The sequence below is a fragment of the Nipponia nippon genome, unplaced genomic scaffold (assembly GCF_047370975.1).
Source record: "Nipponia nippon isolate SJK-2023a ecotype South Korea unplaced genomic scaffold, ASM4737097v1 scaffold_6, whole genome shotgun sequence".
Classification (NCBI taxonomy): Eukaryota; Metazoa; Chordata; class Aves; order Pelecaniformes; family Threskiornithidae; genus Nipponia; species Nipponia nippon.
In genome coordinates this window covers 45032535-45050873 of record NW_028262380.1, presented here as the reverse complement: position 1 = coordinate 45050873, position 18339 = coordinate 45032535, and the positions used below count along the sequence as shown (strand labels likewise).

The following is an 18339-nucleotide window of genomic DNA, read 5'->3' as shown; positions in this document are numbered from 1 at the left end:
CATGCTCTAGTGCATTTGTTGTAGAAGTGAGACTGTCGGTGACCATTTCTTTATGGTTATTGCTGATATGCACAGATGTATCAGCCAAGAAGGCATTTAGCCACATCAGCAGACAGCAGTGCTAGCAGTAATAAAGCCTGCCTTTGCACTGGACTTCCATAACACCAGCACAGTGCTGTATTAATTGTTTCCAAATGGGAAATGGTGCATGTCCTGGTGGAAAGCCAGCAAACGTGGCACATATCTGTGAGCCCGAGAAGGCAAACATCCCCTATTTATATTCTCCCTGTAGGGAAGAATATATTAAACTATTTTTCACTGATGTTTTCAACATAGAGGAGTTCTGATAATAGCTGAAATCAAAGGACTTTTTTTTTTTCTTTTACACTTAGGCAATTACAAAAGCTTTTAGAGTTCTTATCCTCAAAGTGCACATGTTATGCTGTAACTGCTAAACATCAAGTCTTAAAGGATATATAGTCCAATACTTACTAGCAAGATGAGGCAGCAGTGGAAGAGAAGGCAGGACAATCAAGATAATGATTAATGTCTTAATTATTTGGAGGCAAAGTCCATAAAGCGTGGAGTGCTTGAAATAGTCTGTAGTGGAAATGGGGAGCCTCCATTGAGGAAATTCCCACAATGTTCTTCTGTAGCATTGAAATAAAGCTGATCTCTCTTTGGAGGGCTCCAGCTCTAAGTATATATATCCAGATCATGTCTGCCTAAACAAAAATTGATTTTGTGCTGCACATTTAAAGTCACTCAGAGCAGAGACTCTGCAAAGAACGGTGCATTCATAGTCCCCAGCAAGCTGGAGTGTAGAATAATTACATCCTATTTCTTAGCCCCACATTATCTTTTTTTTCACCAAATGAGACTGCTTGGGAGCCTTTTTCAGCCTGTTATTGAATAAGTACTTCTAATCAAGGAATCACAAATGTGTTTGTGCAAACAGCTTTGCCATGCTGCTTTCTTGTAGGATGCAAAGAATGTATTTTGTAATCAAATTACCACATGGGCTTCCCTGGACAAGCAGAAGGAATGACATTTTACCCACCCCTTTGTAGAAGCAGCAAGGATTAGCACAACTGCATCAGCAAAGTAAGGGCCATGGCAAAGTTATAATGTGAAATGACTGGAGAGCTGGATAAGCAGTGTTACAACTGTGGGTGTTTTTCTTCTGTAGCTGAATTGGTTTTGGTCACAAGAAGTAGTGGGAAGCAGGGGAAGGAAAGGAAAGGTTAGGAAGCAAGAGTAAAATTAGGTCAGAAGGTTTGGTAGCATTCAGGTCTCCGTTAATTCTACCCTCATTAAATAAAGACATAACACCCAAACACATGAATCCTCTTTCCCATAGTGGATATAAACAAGAGAAAACACAGGCTCCTCTTCAACTAGCATAGCTAAGCAAACAGAAAATATGAGCACAGAGAGGATATAATTCTACTTTTTCAGATTTGCAAAACATTAACAACATCCTTACTGTTTTTTTTTGTTAGATCAGTCAGTATGTATCCAAAGGAATAATGAACATTCTGTGAACATCATGTTATTGTGTGTTATTTAGTCAGTATATTCCTTTACAAAAATGGAGAGCTATACTTCCACATGAATGCTATTGATGTGTCAATTAGTTCTACTTACATAACACTTGGATGATTAAAATTTTATTTGTCCCTCTGTTCTTTGAATAGTCCTTCCACAGCTTTTACCAGCATCTTTCTGGCTTCTTAAAGCAAAATTTAATGCACTTTACAAAGAAGTTGTCTGCAAGTGTAGAGAAAAAGAAAAAAAAATATTTACATCAAAAACGTTGATTTTCTTTACAATATTCACTGTTAAATATCATTCTATTCTATTGATAAGTAACTGTGGGATTCAGTGAAAGTGTCATATAATCCCCTTGTTTCTTTTGTTAAGAAAAGGATTTGAAATGTTTTGAGGTGTTAAAGTCACTGTTTCAATGGCTGAATTGACTAACCTTTTCATGTAATTTTGTGAAAGAAACACGAACCTCCTGGTGAGTTATACTAAATGAAAATGCCAACTGAAAAGTCACCAAAAACAAAATCTGCCTTGCTCTCTTTTTACTGAAGCTAATATGCTTACAGGCTGCACTGTACAGTTAAATAAAATAGGAAAGGAAGGGAAAGAAAAATAAAGGAAAACAAATACAATGTTTTTCAAATACGGCTGAAGGCAACCTATCTAGACATGAAATGCAAGACAAGAAAGCTTTTGTTGATTTACTGAATTTCCATAGCTGTCAGGTTTAAGCTTGCTAAAGCTCCCTAACTAAAATAGTGTCCAATTGTGCTACCTGGAAAGGCATGGCAGCTTTTAAAAATTAAACTGTCACTACGTTTCTGTTCAGTTTCTCCCTGAATGATTGAATAGTCAAATTCTAACCTCACTGTTGGGGCGGGGGGGGGGGGAATCTGTTTGTAGCAGCTGCTACATTTCATTTCAATATTTAGCCGAGCAGTTTTTCCAGGATAAGATGGGTATTTTTAGAAATTATACATAAAAATGGATGCTGTACATTCTGTGGATCAGTTCAAGCTTTATTTTGATAATTTATTAAAAAATTGTTATCTTTTACATGTATATTAAAAAAAGGTAATTTCAAATGGTGATAGTAAAAAATCACCAGCTTCTATTCACTCTCCACTGCATAAATTAAGGATTGAAATGTTAAAAAAAAAAAAAAAAATGTCTTTAGCCTGAATAGACTGTGATCTTCAGCGGAATGAACATTCACAGGGACAGCATTCAGCTCTGTCCCAAAGCCATCATGACTTCAAGATTCCCACCAGGACTACATGAAAGTGTAGTGGCAACAAAGGCTTAACAGGTGCAAGAAAGCGCCTGCACAATGGAAAGCACCAAAGCAAACCAGAGAAGATTAAGCAAAAAGTCAGTCCTCCAACAAACCAATCTTCGGAACAACACTGAGCAACATGAATTTTTCCCAAGAGGTTCAACAATGAATGATGGAAAACGTACCTGCTTAGCTTATATGAACACACTAAACTATCTAAATCAGAGTATAGCCTAGCTGACAGGGATTACTTTGGCTTTTCTCGTTAAACTCTTAATAGACTTTCAGAGCTCAAAACCCCTTGAGCATTTGAGAATTTCCACCATCAGTGAACACCACACGATTATCATGTCACAGATTTTTCACCAGATCAAGCAGACCTTCCCACTTTCAGTTCATACAGGTTAGGCAATGCTCAGCTGGCAGAGTCCCCTCCTCTAGTGCTGTGCTAACTTTTAATTCCTAGTTTTCTTCCTCGGGTGACTGCTATACTCAAAAGCCTTTCTTTCCTTTGGATTCCGTGGCTACTTGGCACATCACCAGGCTGTCCTAGCTGTCCCTGGATTTATTCATGAAAATGACAGTGTGATGTGATGTGACAAAGTTATACCTCCTACCCTGCCTTACAGTGTAATCAACCAGGCTAGGAAATGTGGTGCAGGTGCTCCTTCTTCCACCTACAGCAGCAGCGTTGGGAATCCTTCTCTACTTTATCATACATTAAACAGATGAAATTATGGATGGATACAAATCTCCTCAAATAGATTCAAGGAGACAGCATTTTCATTTCTCACGTGGCACTAGGAAGAACAGCAAGTTACTATATTGTTTCTTTTCTGACTTCTCAGGAAGATAAAAATGCCCGTTTCCATAACTACAACAACTCAAGGGGAAAAAAAAAGCAAACAAACACCAACATCCTCAGTCCCCTATATTTACAGTACAACCAAAATGGGTACAGCTGTTTCAAGAGGCATAATAAAATAGGATGGTTAGGTGAAGATCTGTGGCTGGCCAGTGAAAGTTTGAGAACGGCCCCAACAAATATTCAAAAACTTAAGTGGAATTGATGCTGTACTTTTTGTATACATCACTGTTTTACACTGGCAGCCACCTATTATGTGAAAAGGCAGGCCATAATTACCAAAAAATGTCTTTTCCATGCTTTTGGCCCCAGCTATATTCCACTAAAGACAGAAGAGGGGGAACCCCACAGAGTGGAACTTCTGGGTGAGGTGGTCCCTGGGTCTTTAAGACAAAAAAAAAGACACTGCCTTCCTTAAGGGTCACAGTACAATTGAAAAGTAGATATTCTTGAGAAATTGCACTGGGATAGATGCAAAAGAGGTTGGAAAGCAAAGGTGTACCAGGAAGACTGAGGAGGTAAGGAAAGATATGCTTTTCAATCTGTAGCAAGCCCTTCAATAAATTTCAAGGGCCTAGGCCATTCTTCACACGTATCCAAACCACACGTTCCCACACTCTTAGCTCTTGATTATAAATACAACTTTCACACTTTCTTAATGTCGAGTAGCTATTGCTTTAGGCAAAGAAGTACTTCACAGCCTTCTTGAGCATGTGAAATTTAGGGTAAGGGGAAAAAAATCATCTAATTTTTTTTTTTAATTTCCAGCCCTGTTTAGAGTAAACATCAGTTGTCTCATCAGTTGCTATTATGAGGACAAATGTATTCCAAGTGCACAGATGTGGATCGTGGAAACAAATTAGGCCTAAAGGATGGTTGTTTTTTTTTTTTTCTTTTTTTTATAAAAAGAACTAAAAGGAACAAGACTGAATTATGCACTGATTTTAATAACAAGCAATATTGGATCACATTTTTCACTTGACAAAGTGGAATTTCTTCCCAACTGTTATTATTTTAGCCTGTGTTTTTTAGAAAGCATTAACCCACTGGTTAACTCCTGTGTCTTCAGGCTAGATTAAAGTGCGAGAGAACGTAAAGATGACTTGATTGAATGTACAGTACTGCCATCCCCTCCTCTGTCTGAAGAATTTAAAAATACTGAAATTCTCAAAAGTATGTTCTGTAGCTAATTTGGTTTGCTGTCTGTGTTTTCATCTGAACTCTATGGAGGAAAAGAAAATGCTATAGATAGCCTTAAAAGCTTACATATTTTGGGCAGCTGGATACCACAGACTATCAGGAATGTCTTTCTAAGCTAATCATTCTTTTCTGAACAAGATCAAGATACTGCTTTTATTCTGAGATAATAACCATCACTATTTTCTGCATATAGGAAACTAAAATATTTATAGCAGTTATCACAGATGTAAAAGATTTACCTAAGTCAGAAACTCTCAATAAAATAGATCAAGAAGCAAAACAGCTTCCAGTGAGGGTTTCTGCCACAGGGGAAGGGCTCTGGAAGCAGAGGCACACGGCAAAAGACCCCGTGGAGTTTTTGGAAGCACACACCAGGGACAGAGAAGCACCACTCCTACCGAAACCACAAAGGCTGTCCATCCTTGCCAGCAAGGTGACCAATCCAAAAGGGTGCTTGCCCATTAGAAGACACCACTGTGTATAATGAACGATGACTCTTTGTATTAGGTTGTTTTCCTTTTTTGTCTAGGAAGATTTGGCCATCCTTTACTCCTTCCTCACCTGCAGTTAGCCGATTGCTCAACTGTATCAGCTGTCCCAAAAGTAACAGAAATCAAAGACTCTAGTTCATGAAAAACCCACAAGCTTGCCACTTCTTCTCCTCTACCTGGATTCTTTTATCTCTGGGGCTCAAACAGTGGTTTTGTTCATATCAAAGTGTATGGCATTTATCAGGGACAGCAAAACTTACAGATACCAGTATTCTCCGTGTGAAATCTGCATAAGAGGTTTATCTCTGAACAATGTTTGAAAAGGGGAGCAAACTGATCAAAAGTCTGATGAATATCAGAGCATAAAAGCAAAGCAATAATGAGGAGGGGAAAATAAATAGCATGAGGAGAAATTTAATGCAAGTACATCCCAACCTGAAGCCCCTAAATTTGCAAGTTTGCAATCTTATAATAACTGGAAATGCAATTAATATTTTATTAGTATTGTTATAAAATAACCATAAATATTGTCATTAACAATATTGTTCTAAAATACCAATAAAAATTAAAAATGAAAAAAGTATCTTCAATAAGATTGATATGATTAGCAGTAGATTCAACACTAATTGGATCTCTCCTTTCTTGTCCCAACACAGGTGAGAAGAGGAGAACAGTGCATTAGTGATTTCACAGCTTTAAATAATTATCTGACTTTTCCTCTCTCTGTTTTCCCTTCTAAGAAGTTGGTACTATAGTATTATCATTACAGCAATGAAAAAAGTCGTCTTACTTTATTTTACATGTTACTACTACTTCTTAATACTATAGAAGTCAGTTACCTTCTGAATTTTGTGACAGTTACTCATTTATAAAACAGTTGATTAAAAAACTTTTTTTTTTTTTGTTAGTTTTGGTGGGTTTTTTTGATTAGTTGTTTTTGGCAAGGGGGTGGTAGTTTGTTTGGGCTTTTGTTTTGTTTTCTCATTCATTTGGGGTTTTTTTTGGTGGTAGGGTAAAAGGAGAAGACAGTTAGAAGAAGAATTTTAAAGAAAATGTCTTTCCTCAACCCTGTTCTTTCCCCAGCGTTGAAAGTATGCTGAGATACACATGAAAGGGAATTTGTTTTTTCATGAAGGGTAGATAACCTAAGCAAATAGTCTACAAATAACAATAAAATGATATTCAATCATTCACTGACTCTAAGAAATACTGGAACCAAAAAACATTAAAAAAATCAACAACAAAGGTAAGTGTTGAAAACCATGTTATAAACAGCTGAAGGGAGACTGAAATCCTAGTTGTGCTAGTTGTCCCATTAAAAATAGGCTCAAAATACAAAGTGAGCTAACTGTCCCATCACAAATAGATTCTTCCATGTTATGTTCATCCTTAGTAGAACTCTTCCTTATAATTTTCAGTATTAGGAAGATTATTCTTCTTCATACTCAGCAGTTTTGGAAACAGAAATATGTAAATAACTTTGTCCAACTCTATGGATATTTACAGTGTTTTATTTACAAATAAACAGGCAAAAATAATAAAACTTCATCTGGTGTTCTGCTAATGAGGGAATAATCCACAGGATGCATCTCTACTGGCCCAAGAAAATTGCTTGGTAACCAGTGTTTCTACTAATCAATGTTGGTTGCAATTTTCAGTCTGCACATTTGCTGTATGCAAGTCCTGTACTCTCCTTCATCGCTGCATAGGGATTGTACTGCTATAAACATTTTACTCACTGCCCAAAGACCAGACATTTCATGCAGTTCATATGCCATTAAAAAGGAAACATCTGTATTTTTGGCTGAACTCTGGGCAAAAAGGATTTTTCTCTTGTTTGATCTTAATTTCTGACCAACCCACGGGAATGACCCAGTACTCCTGAAGCACTTAACCTAATTTCTTACAACTGCCTAAATTCGCTGGTAACATGAGCTATTATGCCTTTAGCTATGACAAACAGATTTGCATTCAAAAGACAGCTTCTTATTCAGGAAAAGCAGGAAATTTTTCTTTGTCCTCCTGTTTTCCCCACGTTTGCGCATAACTGATGAATGAATGCATTTCCTATGAATAGTTACCTACAGTTTGACTACAAGACATAACTATATTCATAATACTAAAGTGACAGATCATTAGGATTGCAGCCTACTCCGAGAAACCTTACTCCTGACTCAGTTGCTTAACAATATGAAAACAGGTATTCCTTCTAGTTGCCCTGCCCTTCTTAGCTGTGCTGATTGCAAGCTTCCAAAAAAGAAGCAGCAATTCTCTGGATTGTGTCATTAATTTCATTACTAAGTTAGGTATTTGTATCTAATTCAACAGGATTTGTGACTTTTTCACCACCCTTTGAAGACTCCAAGAGCTACTAATGGTAAAAGGAGACACACACACACCCCTTTTTCTTTTTTTTTTTAAACAGGGGGTGGATTTGATCTCTTAATTGTCTTATAAAACCATCATCTTGTTTTATCTTTTTCACAGTATTAGGTGTTTTTGTTCACAATCAAAAATTAACATTTCAGTATGGAAATATACCCTGTTCTATCACACAATTAGAAGCTAATTTTGTATGTGGGATTTATTGCTTAGTGGTCATTTTATTGGTACAAACCACTGCTGTATGCTGTGGCTGAGGATGTCATTACAAGTTCAAGCAGAAAAAGAATTTTCACACCCTAGCTGTTGCAGTCCCTGTTACTGTATCTCAATTCCCATAACAATGGGGGCAAGAAATCTTGTAAACGTGCTCATTCCAAAGTAGGATGCAACCACTGGTTTGGGGTTGGGTTTGGTTTGGGTTTTTTTGTTTTTTTTTTTTTTTCCTAAAATTGGGAAAACCTATTATTTGATATTTTTCCATATTTCTTAAGTACTTCTTTTTTCTGACATTCCTTTCCCGAGTAAAACAGAACTAAGCCAATTACTGTTGACAAAAGCATTGCTCTCAACAATGCTAGCCATTGCTTCTCTAAACAACAGGCTTCTATAACTTTGCTTCTCTAGGTTCCAGAATCTTCTGTCTAACCAGATGTTTACATTCAAAAATGAGCAACATAGTCATCTCTGTTTATCACCTCAGTTAGAATTTTGGGACCTTGGAGAAGTCATCGTAGCAATAATACTTGTAATGAAAACTCACTAAACATTTTGGAATATTTTTAGCGTCCTAGTGAGAACTAGCATAACCCTTACATGTTTTTTTTAGTCATTTGGTAGCAGTATTTGCCAAGCACAGTCAAAGTTTTTCTGTCATGTTAAAAAACTATCCTTAATTCAGGCTCCATCATTCACACTATAAAAAGCACTGTTGCTCTGTCTGGTAAAGCTGTGTTTTATACCAGCAAATTAAAAAAAAAAAAAATTGTGTCCAGTAATGCTAAGGATCAACAGTATTAACCACAATTACTTTGAGTTCTGACAGATTGTTTTAAAAAGGGTATATTGCAAAATCTTAGGTGAAGGCCTTATTTAAACATTTTTCCCCTCTGAATCTGTAAGATAAGAATGCTTTCTTGAGAGGCTGCAACTCCCAATATTATGCTGTTCCTGCTCTTGTTACATCTACAGATCCAGCACCAAGCTGTAGCTTGCCTTCCATTTCCCTGGGGGTCTCCGTCCTATCCCTGTTCTCCCCACCCACCACAGGCAAAACGCTGTGCTGCTGAGAGGTGCTTAATAACAGTTTTTACAATTTTTAGGAGCATTTCTGTTTTCCATTTCTTTTTTCTGCAAACCATTTCAGAAATTTGCAGTAAACAGGGAACAAAACCAGTGTTACTTTGAAATACAAAAATATTTATGCATTCTTGACCTTTCCCCATATCAGATAAACATACACACATTAGAATAATAAGCATATATAAGTAAATGTTTGTATATAAACTTTAGCAATGTTTTTTCTAGAGAAATAAGAAGTTTGCTAACAAAATAATTTATGAATTGCTATAATGAAAGCAGTATTTGGAAAACTCATCTAAAATAATTTAAACTAGATCTTGGATAGACTGAGGTTATTCAAACTCACAAAATTCAAATTTAAATTTGTCCCCGGGTTCTGCAAGTCTCAGTGAGAAAAGTAAAATCAGTGGAGCTCTTCCAAGTTCAAGTTCACAGCTTTCCTGATTCTTATGTAATGAAACATATCTAGAAATTTCCCTAAGCTATGAGAAAAATTCCAATATAATAAGTTTATGAAGTCCCTGTTAAACAAGCAAGAGCTGGAAAGGTAAAAAAATATAGCAGTTTAGCTTTACAAATAAGCACACAAATCTTTAAACATTCTTCCTAACAAAAACAAAGCCTTGTAAACCTTTGAGTCTGAAGCACGCTGGTAAGTCTACTGCAGAGCAATAACATTAATCTTTTTTCACAACAGGGTGCTTTTTAAATAAAGAATTAGTTTGGCAGTACAATTCAACTACAGCATTCTAAGCCCAGAATATTTTATATCATCTTGCTATTTTACTGCAAAAGAAGAGATTGAAAACTGAAATTTGCAATACTTTCACAACTTAAGTAGAATACTTCCAACTCCAGTTGAACTTGTTACCGCATGTAACTATTAGTCCAAACTTAAAAAAGAAAATAAAAATTGAAACAAAAGAAACATATTAGCTGCAAACAACTAATGTTTTGATGAACAATCTCTGTCCTTCCCTTACCTTATACAGATGCTGAGAATCTGTAAAAATTGTTAGTGATAATCATTCCCAATTCTTGATAAATCAGGCACTTGAACAGCTGCATTACCTTATGAAAATCTCCATCATCATCAGTACTCTACAATACCCACTGACGTCAAACTCCATTTTAATTTGTACCTGAGCCTAAAACTTTCCCCTCCCCCGCCCCCCTTTTAGGTTGAGGACATCTTGGCTATTATATGGACTTTAGGATACAGAAGTTAGAGGCTGGGACACTTCAAAACGAGGCAAGTGAGAAACTAGAGAGGTCCAGGGGAATGGAGCCAAGAACAGGTCATGCTAGAAACATTTCTTTGGTCTTGCTGCCCATGCAAAGCAGATCTGATGGTCTTCTGTCAGACCTAGGATGGGCTGTCTGCATCCTCTTTCTAATAGCACCTTCAGGTGGCACGAAGCACTTAAGGCAAGAAACTGATGTAGGAGCCAAGCCAGCCAGCCAAAAAACTTGAGAAGTCAGGAATTACATCACACCATGGGTACTATGTTATAGGCAAATGAAAAATAAGAACGTGATCACAAACCTGACCCAAGGAAGGCAGATTCTAGGTAAGGAGCTGACAAGTCTGGTGCAAGATTGGGCAGAAATCGGGGTTAAGCCAGCAGGAGGAAGAAGCACAAATGCAGCAACTAACAAGTGGCAAGCTGAGCAGCCCGCAGCAGCACCTGTTGGATAAGGACAGCACATCACTACCACTAAAAAGTACGTCTAAGTATGTTTAACATACACAGCTCTGCCAAACAACTTTTAAGGGAGACTCAGAACAAGTATAATATAAAATTGTTTGTACACAACCTCCCTTAATCACCATGTTCTTCCAGAATATTGTCCTTTCCCCAGGCTGGCCATCTATCCAGCCACTTTCTTTGTATTTGTGAACCCAGAAGACAAACTCTGTACTGTCTTCTCTAGATTTCTAGGGTTTTTCTGTCACCTGTGAAGCTGCTGTGACATTTGCTCAGATGCTCTCAGTGAAAAGTGAGCTGCTTCAAGAAAAACTAATATTTACCAAATCACAAAATACCTGTGGATGCCACAGACTGATGTCTTGATACTCTGTAGTGACTCACATATGCTTCAAATCCATTGTGAACAACTAAATAGCTGCTCCTCAGAGATACTTCTTTAGTATATCCCATTTACAGCTGTGTTATGGAAAGTGGCACTACTTAATGTAAAATCCACAGGATATTTCTATATTTAATTAGTTTTCTAAACCTTCTATGAGTGCACTTATGCAAATAACACTCCTTATATAACCTAATGTCCCAATTCAGCAAAATACAGAAGCATGTGTTAACTACTGAAATCACTAAGCTGAGCTAGAATCCAGAGGTGGGCAGGCTCTCACTGCGAGATGAGAACACTCAATTTGCAGTAAGCACTTTGAAAAATCAGTTTTCTTAGTTATGATAATTTTCTGGTTTTGTTGCTTTCCTTTATTGGAAAAGGAAGGGACATTGAATATTATTTCAGGGAAAAGCATAAAGGCAGTCGGTCTTTCCAAAGGGGTTTCTTCCTTTAAATCTATTTGTTTTTCCAAAGCTGCAATATCCTGTCTCAAAGGTTGATGATTATATCAACTTGGCCTAGCAAATATAGTATTACCATTACTTTGATTTTCAGGGGCAAATATCTTCTTTTCTTCCAATAAAAAATTGCTCTCAAACATGTTATAGGTTTGGTTTTATACACCTAAATTAAAACAGAAATAAACACAAAGTAACTTTTCATGAAGTGCATTAAAATTGCAATCAAAATATCAAAAAAGACCAAAATGAAGATGACTGATATAGTTGGAAGTTAACTTCTGTTTTGTAGTCTAAACATAGACCCTCATCAATTAAAATTTAAAATTTCTTGCTATGCTTAGCTGGTGTATATCTTTTTCCTTCAAATCCTCTTTTTCCCATTTCCTTCCTCTTTTCTTTGGAAAGCACCCATTTCTTATCTCTACAATTCCCTGTATGTCACAGTTAAGTTCAATGATCTACACCTGCTACGCTCATGCTTTAGGAAATTCAGCACCTTCTGGAAATTTCTAACATTGAGTATCTGAGTTTAGTAATAAGACAGGATGGTCACTTTTTAGCTGGTTCATGAAACAGAAAGATATCTTCCACTTTGAGATGTTCCAAAGGTTCATCACAACTAATAAGAATGACACACTACCAGGACAATCTTTCTTTCCCCTCCCAGCATATTAGAAAAAGAAAACAGTTATACTCAGGGCCTGATATTATTCTGTTACAAAAGAGAATTTACATTAACAGAGTGGATGCCTATGTTACCTTTATTGTTGTGGCTGTTCTATTTATCTAGATTATATGATTTATTTTTATGGCCAAGATAACACTGAAGAAAATCTAACTACAAAATACAACTACAAAAACCCTACCTGTTTTTCCCAGGCGTTTATGAAAAAATTAAAGGGTTAGCTTAATCAAAGCTATATCATCTTCTAGTAGAAAGATTATATAATTCAACCTCATTCAATATTATTTCCAATGGAAGGAAAATGAGTATTTGGAGAACTGGAATATATTAAAATGTAGAGCTTCTAAAGTTAGCAACAAACTCAAAAAAATTTAATCTACAGGTGCTTGGAAGTGCTAAAGAGCAGTACTTAAAGCATGCAAGTTAGGCATGATCCATTATCTTTGCAAATTAGCTGTCAGTCTTTACCACAAGCTGTAAGACGTAATTCGCTTGCACAATTGCTATTGAGTTAAAGTCTGTCTGCACCTTTAAAAAAAATTAAAACACATAAGTCATTATTCCCAGCATGCATAAATCAATATATACTTGATAAGTAGTCATTCATCTTACATTTTGGAAAGAGATTATTTTGAACTGATGGAATAGTCTACCACTTAGATTAAATAATAAATGTCAGGCTGCACTTTCTTTAGCAAAAAGTTCAATTTAAGTTTGGCTCTGGACCAGATGACCTCTGGAGATTTCGCCCAACTGAAATTATTCTGTGACTTAAATAATGTTCTTTATATTTCTTGCTTAAGTCAGCCTGAGGATGATTGATTGAAGAATTTCTTCTGAGATCAGTTTTGCCATCCATTCAGGCCACCTATTTAAAATGTTACATGTTGAAAAAATATTTAAACTTCAAGGCCTTTTTTTCTTTTTTTTTTTTTTTTTTTAAAACAGTCATGATGTTAAATGTTTCAGGCCATTAGTTAAAGATTACTCAAAGGTTTTAAACTGGCACAAAGAACTATGGAATATTTCACTTCAGCACTTAGAACAGTTTAGAAAGCCATTCTCAGACACTACCAAATACAACAAGAAAAGAAGTTAATGCGAAAGATAATAAAAACCTACTGAGACTGCTTTCAGATGCAGTAATGATATTCCGGTGTAATTTGAATTACACAAAAACCTTACAGACTTCCAGATGCTTGGAGAAAAAAAGGAAGTATGCTTTACTTCTGACATCTACATGAAGCCTTTTAATTGACATGAACTGATAAATAATCCCAATTTAAGTGTAGTTTCTCCTATATTAGACTAGTAAAATGTCTAAAGACAAAGTTTTTAACCTCTAGGCTGAAGCTCAGTGATATTGTAACTTCTCACAGCAAAAACAATACTGAATTTACAATCACATCTAGCCTCCTTTATGAATTAAAAATAAAACCAACCAAAACTTACATATTTTTATGCAATTTGGTGAAAAAAAACAAAGCTTGAAAAATAGGTTCTCTGACTAGAAAAACGTGAAATGTGTTGAGTGTTTTACTAAATATGGTTTTGTTTATTAGAAATCAAGAAATATTTTTAAGCTCTCCATAGGTTTTCAAGATGTTATGAAAAATGCAAAGCATATTTCACCAAGTATGAAAAATTCCTCCTCAGAAGCAACACTGATCAGATTACAGAATAATTGAGGTTGGAAGGACCTCGGGAGACCTCTAGTCCAACCTTATGCTCAAAATATGCTTAAAAAAACCTTTAACTAGCACATTACAGTACAGCTTCATGTAAGGATAACAGCAGTATGGAAAACTCAACTGCAGAAATAAGCTGAAAACCATTCATCTTACTTGCTCTGCAACTGCAGATCTATACCAAGAACAGCAATAGTTTCACTGATGCCACTCACAATATTTGGGTTGCGACATTGCTCTACAGAGGAGAGGAAGGCAGTGAAAGGAAAAAAAAAAAAAAAAATCCTGGACATTTTTAATAGAACTCTGTGGGCTTATCAGTAAAGCTTCAACGGAAGGAAATCAGTCCAGCTAAAACTGAAAACAATACATGTTTACATATGACTTAGGTATATATAAGGAAATGGCATGAAGTTCAAAGTACCTTAAAAGTATCTTATGTAGTCCCCCATATGAAGCTTAATTCTGACAATGTTGCTGTAATTGAACTGCACTTCATTCCCATCACTAAGCTGCAATTCTGAGGTATTTAGTGTAACAGCATCAAATTCTCCTCCACAAAAAAATCTCCATAGTACACTATGTAAATATAGATGTTTTAATATTTCATATTGAAAAGTTGCGTGCATATCACAGGAAAAAATGAAAAATTTCAAATGGTGAGTTTACTCAAGTCAGCAACTGCCCTTTGTGTGGGATTTTTCACTGTTCTTATATTGTGCACTTCTCTCAAGCAGAGTAATTATCTGAGTCCAGTTTTGTTAAAGGAACTGGACACCAGAGGAAACAGTAAAGACATGAAAGTGCCAGCATCATAAACACTTAGACCAAAAATGTGAAATTGATTCACAGTTCCCTTTTTCAATACTTGCTTAAGAAGTAATAGAACAAAATATCCTTTGAATAGAAGCGCAGCTCAAAGACTTCCAATTAATTTCTTTCTAGGAAATTAATATTTTTCTCAAATCTGTAGCATTATCATTGTTTGCTATTACCACAGAATTTAGGTATTATACATAGCAGTCTTTAATTCAATTTCCCCATTAAAAAGCCCTTTAAAATGTTTGCTCTTTCTTCCTGCTTTCCTATGTTGCATTTTTGCATCATAGACACACAAGGTTGGCATTTTCTGTCCACTTTAGTGGAAGAAAAAAAAAAAAAATGTCAATGGAATGACGTTGGCTTCCAGAAATATCACGTGCTCTGAGGGACATTTTTACGATGATATTTTAATTTTATTCTGAGCCTTATCTGCTGCAATGTTTCTGTCATCTCAATTTCCTGGAGACAGATATAAATGAGAAAGTAAAATGAAGATGAGGAAGTACCTCACCTGGAATGCCTTTTAGAAGTGATTGACTAAAAAGAATTGAAGAGAAGTGAAATTGAACAGAATGCTTTTCTTATTTTCATGGCCTAGCTAAGATTATTCACGCACACTGTTACAAACTATTTAAGTTATTGCATGACACTCCAAATGACTCTTAACTACAATTCCATGAATGTTTTGAACACCCACATACTGATTTACTTTAAAAAACACTAAGCAAAAATTCAATCTAGTTTGTAGAAGAAAATATTTTATTACTCTCAGGGTCAGGTTACCATCATTATTGAAAAGGAAACAGTTTTGTGGTTCCGCAGTAAAGATTACTATAATTCAAACCTTAGAGTGCGTGTTGGATATTAATATCCAATACATCAAATCACTAAAACTGTAGGAGACACCTGCAGAGACTACCTCCAGTAGCCTCAGTAGACTTATCTCACATGCACTGGTCTACCATTTACAAGGGGAGTCAGCTGTACTGAACATACACCATGAATATATATATTTCATGCCCACAATAACCACTATAGTAGGACTCAGGATCCTCTGGAAAAATAAAAATAGGAAATGAGATAGATTAATAGATTTGGTGGGACTGCAGGGAATGACCACATCATGAACTTTTCTGCCATTATGCTATTGCCTTAGCCCAACTGAGCTAGCTGCCATTCCACCCTGAAAGAAGCTTTACAGGGGAAGGAAAAACGAAGGGTGACATAATGAGATGATTTCCATAGTGGACTTGTGGTCCTATGGTCTTTATATGTTTGACTAAAGATCATAGGACCATAAAGCCACTATGTCTTATTTCTTATCAACATAAAGATTAGGGAGAGAGAGTATAAAAATGGTGTTTTGTGACAGAAAAAAGCCAAGTGAACTGAGGTCTCCTACCAGGAGCAGGGAAGGGTAAGGAAAAACAGACTAGAAGAAGGAAGGCTTGCAGTAGTCTGATATTGCTGCCAATTCCATTATTAGATCATGGACACCAGTAATAACCCACATTACAGAAAAAAAAAGCCTACCCTGCTTTGCATCACTGTAACTTTTCTCTTTACATTATTCCAATCTGTCACCTGTTTACAATAAACCTGACAGTAGTCTGGAATAGCTGAGTCACTATATTGTCTTTCTCAAGTGGCCAGCCAAAAATTCCACCAATAAAGCAAATTAAGATGCATTTTTTCCTAGGGGCCGGTGACCTCTTCACAACATCACAAGATATGCATTTGAGTGATGTCCTGTGTAACTCACTCTCACAAGGACTCTTGCTGATAAGGTGGTTTTGGCTGTATGACAGAAATTTCCAAGCCTGTGCATCTTTTCTCCCAGATTTAAAATAAAGCAAAACAATCTGCATTTTCTAAGCACAATAATTCTGACTTTTGTGTAAGAAGCTGAAATGTTAACATTTGAATTTTTTGCTCACCTCAGTGCTAAGGCATGTTCTAAAGATTCTGTATGTCTTTCATAGTGCTATCAAGCCCTATAACAGGAGAAGAATCTATCTCTAAATCCTTGACTAGAGTCACGAGTCATGAACAACTCTTCAGGTTGTCTCTGTTTACCAGCTAGGCAAAACAAAACTTTCAGGAATTGAGAGAAAATGCTCTGGAACAATCCTCTTCAGCCTTGAAAGGTAAATGGAGTGTTTGACTTTACATTGCAAATTATTTGTAATATCTTTACTACTTTGACAGCTACTGCAAATACAGTCATTAGCCTTATCCATTCTGTTATTTTGGGCTTAGTCCACATTTGTTCATCCTCCCACCTACTGCTTAAGGACCTTCACAGTCTTCAAAAGAATATAAACAGAATTTCTCCCCCTACACTACAACAACAAAAAAAAAAAAAGGTGGAGGAGGAAACAAAAACAATGACCCCTATTTTTAGGATATGCACTTAGTGTCTATGCCCTCTTCTTCCTGAGCAGATGAGGTCAGCTCCCGTGTCTCCCAACAGGCTGTTGTGGAAGGTGCTGCTCAACTGCATGCCTGGTGGATGGGATAGCCCACCTAGGCTTCCCAGTTACCCTGGGATAGCTGTGGATCTGGTCACTGGAGCAGCCTGTGAGATGCCTCCTTCACACCCTGGCAGACTTTTCACAACAGCAGCAAGAGGAGTGAGCTTATCTGTTTAACAATAACATCATCCATCTCCTTACAATCCTGGTGAATTGCCCTCCAGCAAGGCAAGCTATTTCTCCTAAACACAGCATTGCTCTACATATTTGTCCTTCAGAAGGTGTCCTCTATGGCTTAACCAAAGATGTCCTATGTTCCTTCTTCATCCAGGAAGCCTTGAGTTTGCAAAGACATTTTGCCTTCAGTTGTGCAGTCCTGCTAGAGGGTGAGTGTTTGTGGCAGGGTGCCCCTCAGCCCCATCACTGAGCATCAGTTGATTCTCTGGGAAAAACAACAAACCCCATGAGCAAGCATGTCCTCTTATGTCGGGACAGATAGCACTTACCTGGAGGAAAGGTGCTGTTAATGGTGACCTGATCACACAAGCATGATCTTTCTGTTGAGTACAGTTGATGAAGCACAACTGCTGGCCTTTTAATGGGAACTACACTGCTTCTCTCCCTGTATTCTCTGAGTAGCAAATGGCTTCAAGTTTCTGCTTTTAACCTTCTCTTCAAACCATTTCAGAAGAGCCTTAGCTGCCCTCCTTTCCAGGAGGATTAAATGAGACAGAATCTGAATCACTAGTGCACTGCACCTGCAGCCCAGCTGATTCAAGGAAATCTCCCTCAGACAGGAGATCTCCCTTATATGTAATTACCACCACAAGCACCTGGGGAGAGACTGTCATAAATACTGTCAGTTGTGTAAGTAGGAGGGCTTAGTATGGCTGTTGGAAGAGAAGAAGTGTGAAAGCCTGGCAGCTATTTGTCCCAAGGAAGGGCTAGTAGGCCAGGTAGAAGAAGCCAGGACAGAATCTAGCAGACTGACTCAGGTAGCTAATGATTTAATACTCATACCAGGAAGCCTGTCGGGATGGTTCTAAATGGG

The 18339-nt window shown here is 36.9% G+C and overlaps 1 long non-coding RNA gene across 1 annotated transcript; it reads right to left on the bottom strand.

The window, feature by feature from the left end:
* Positions 1–527: 527 nt before the first annotated feature.
* On the bottom strand, positions 528–17979 carry LOC148051443 (uncharacterized). Its single transcript, XR_015700034.1, has 5 exons — positions 17795–17979; positions 11696–11782; positions 10611–10752; positions 1648–1770; positions 528–725 (listed from the first exon to the last, which is right to left on the bottom strand). It is a non-coding gene; the product is annotated as an uncharacterized LOC148051443 (long non-coding RNA).
* Positions 17980–18339: the final 360 nt, after the last annotated feature.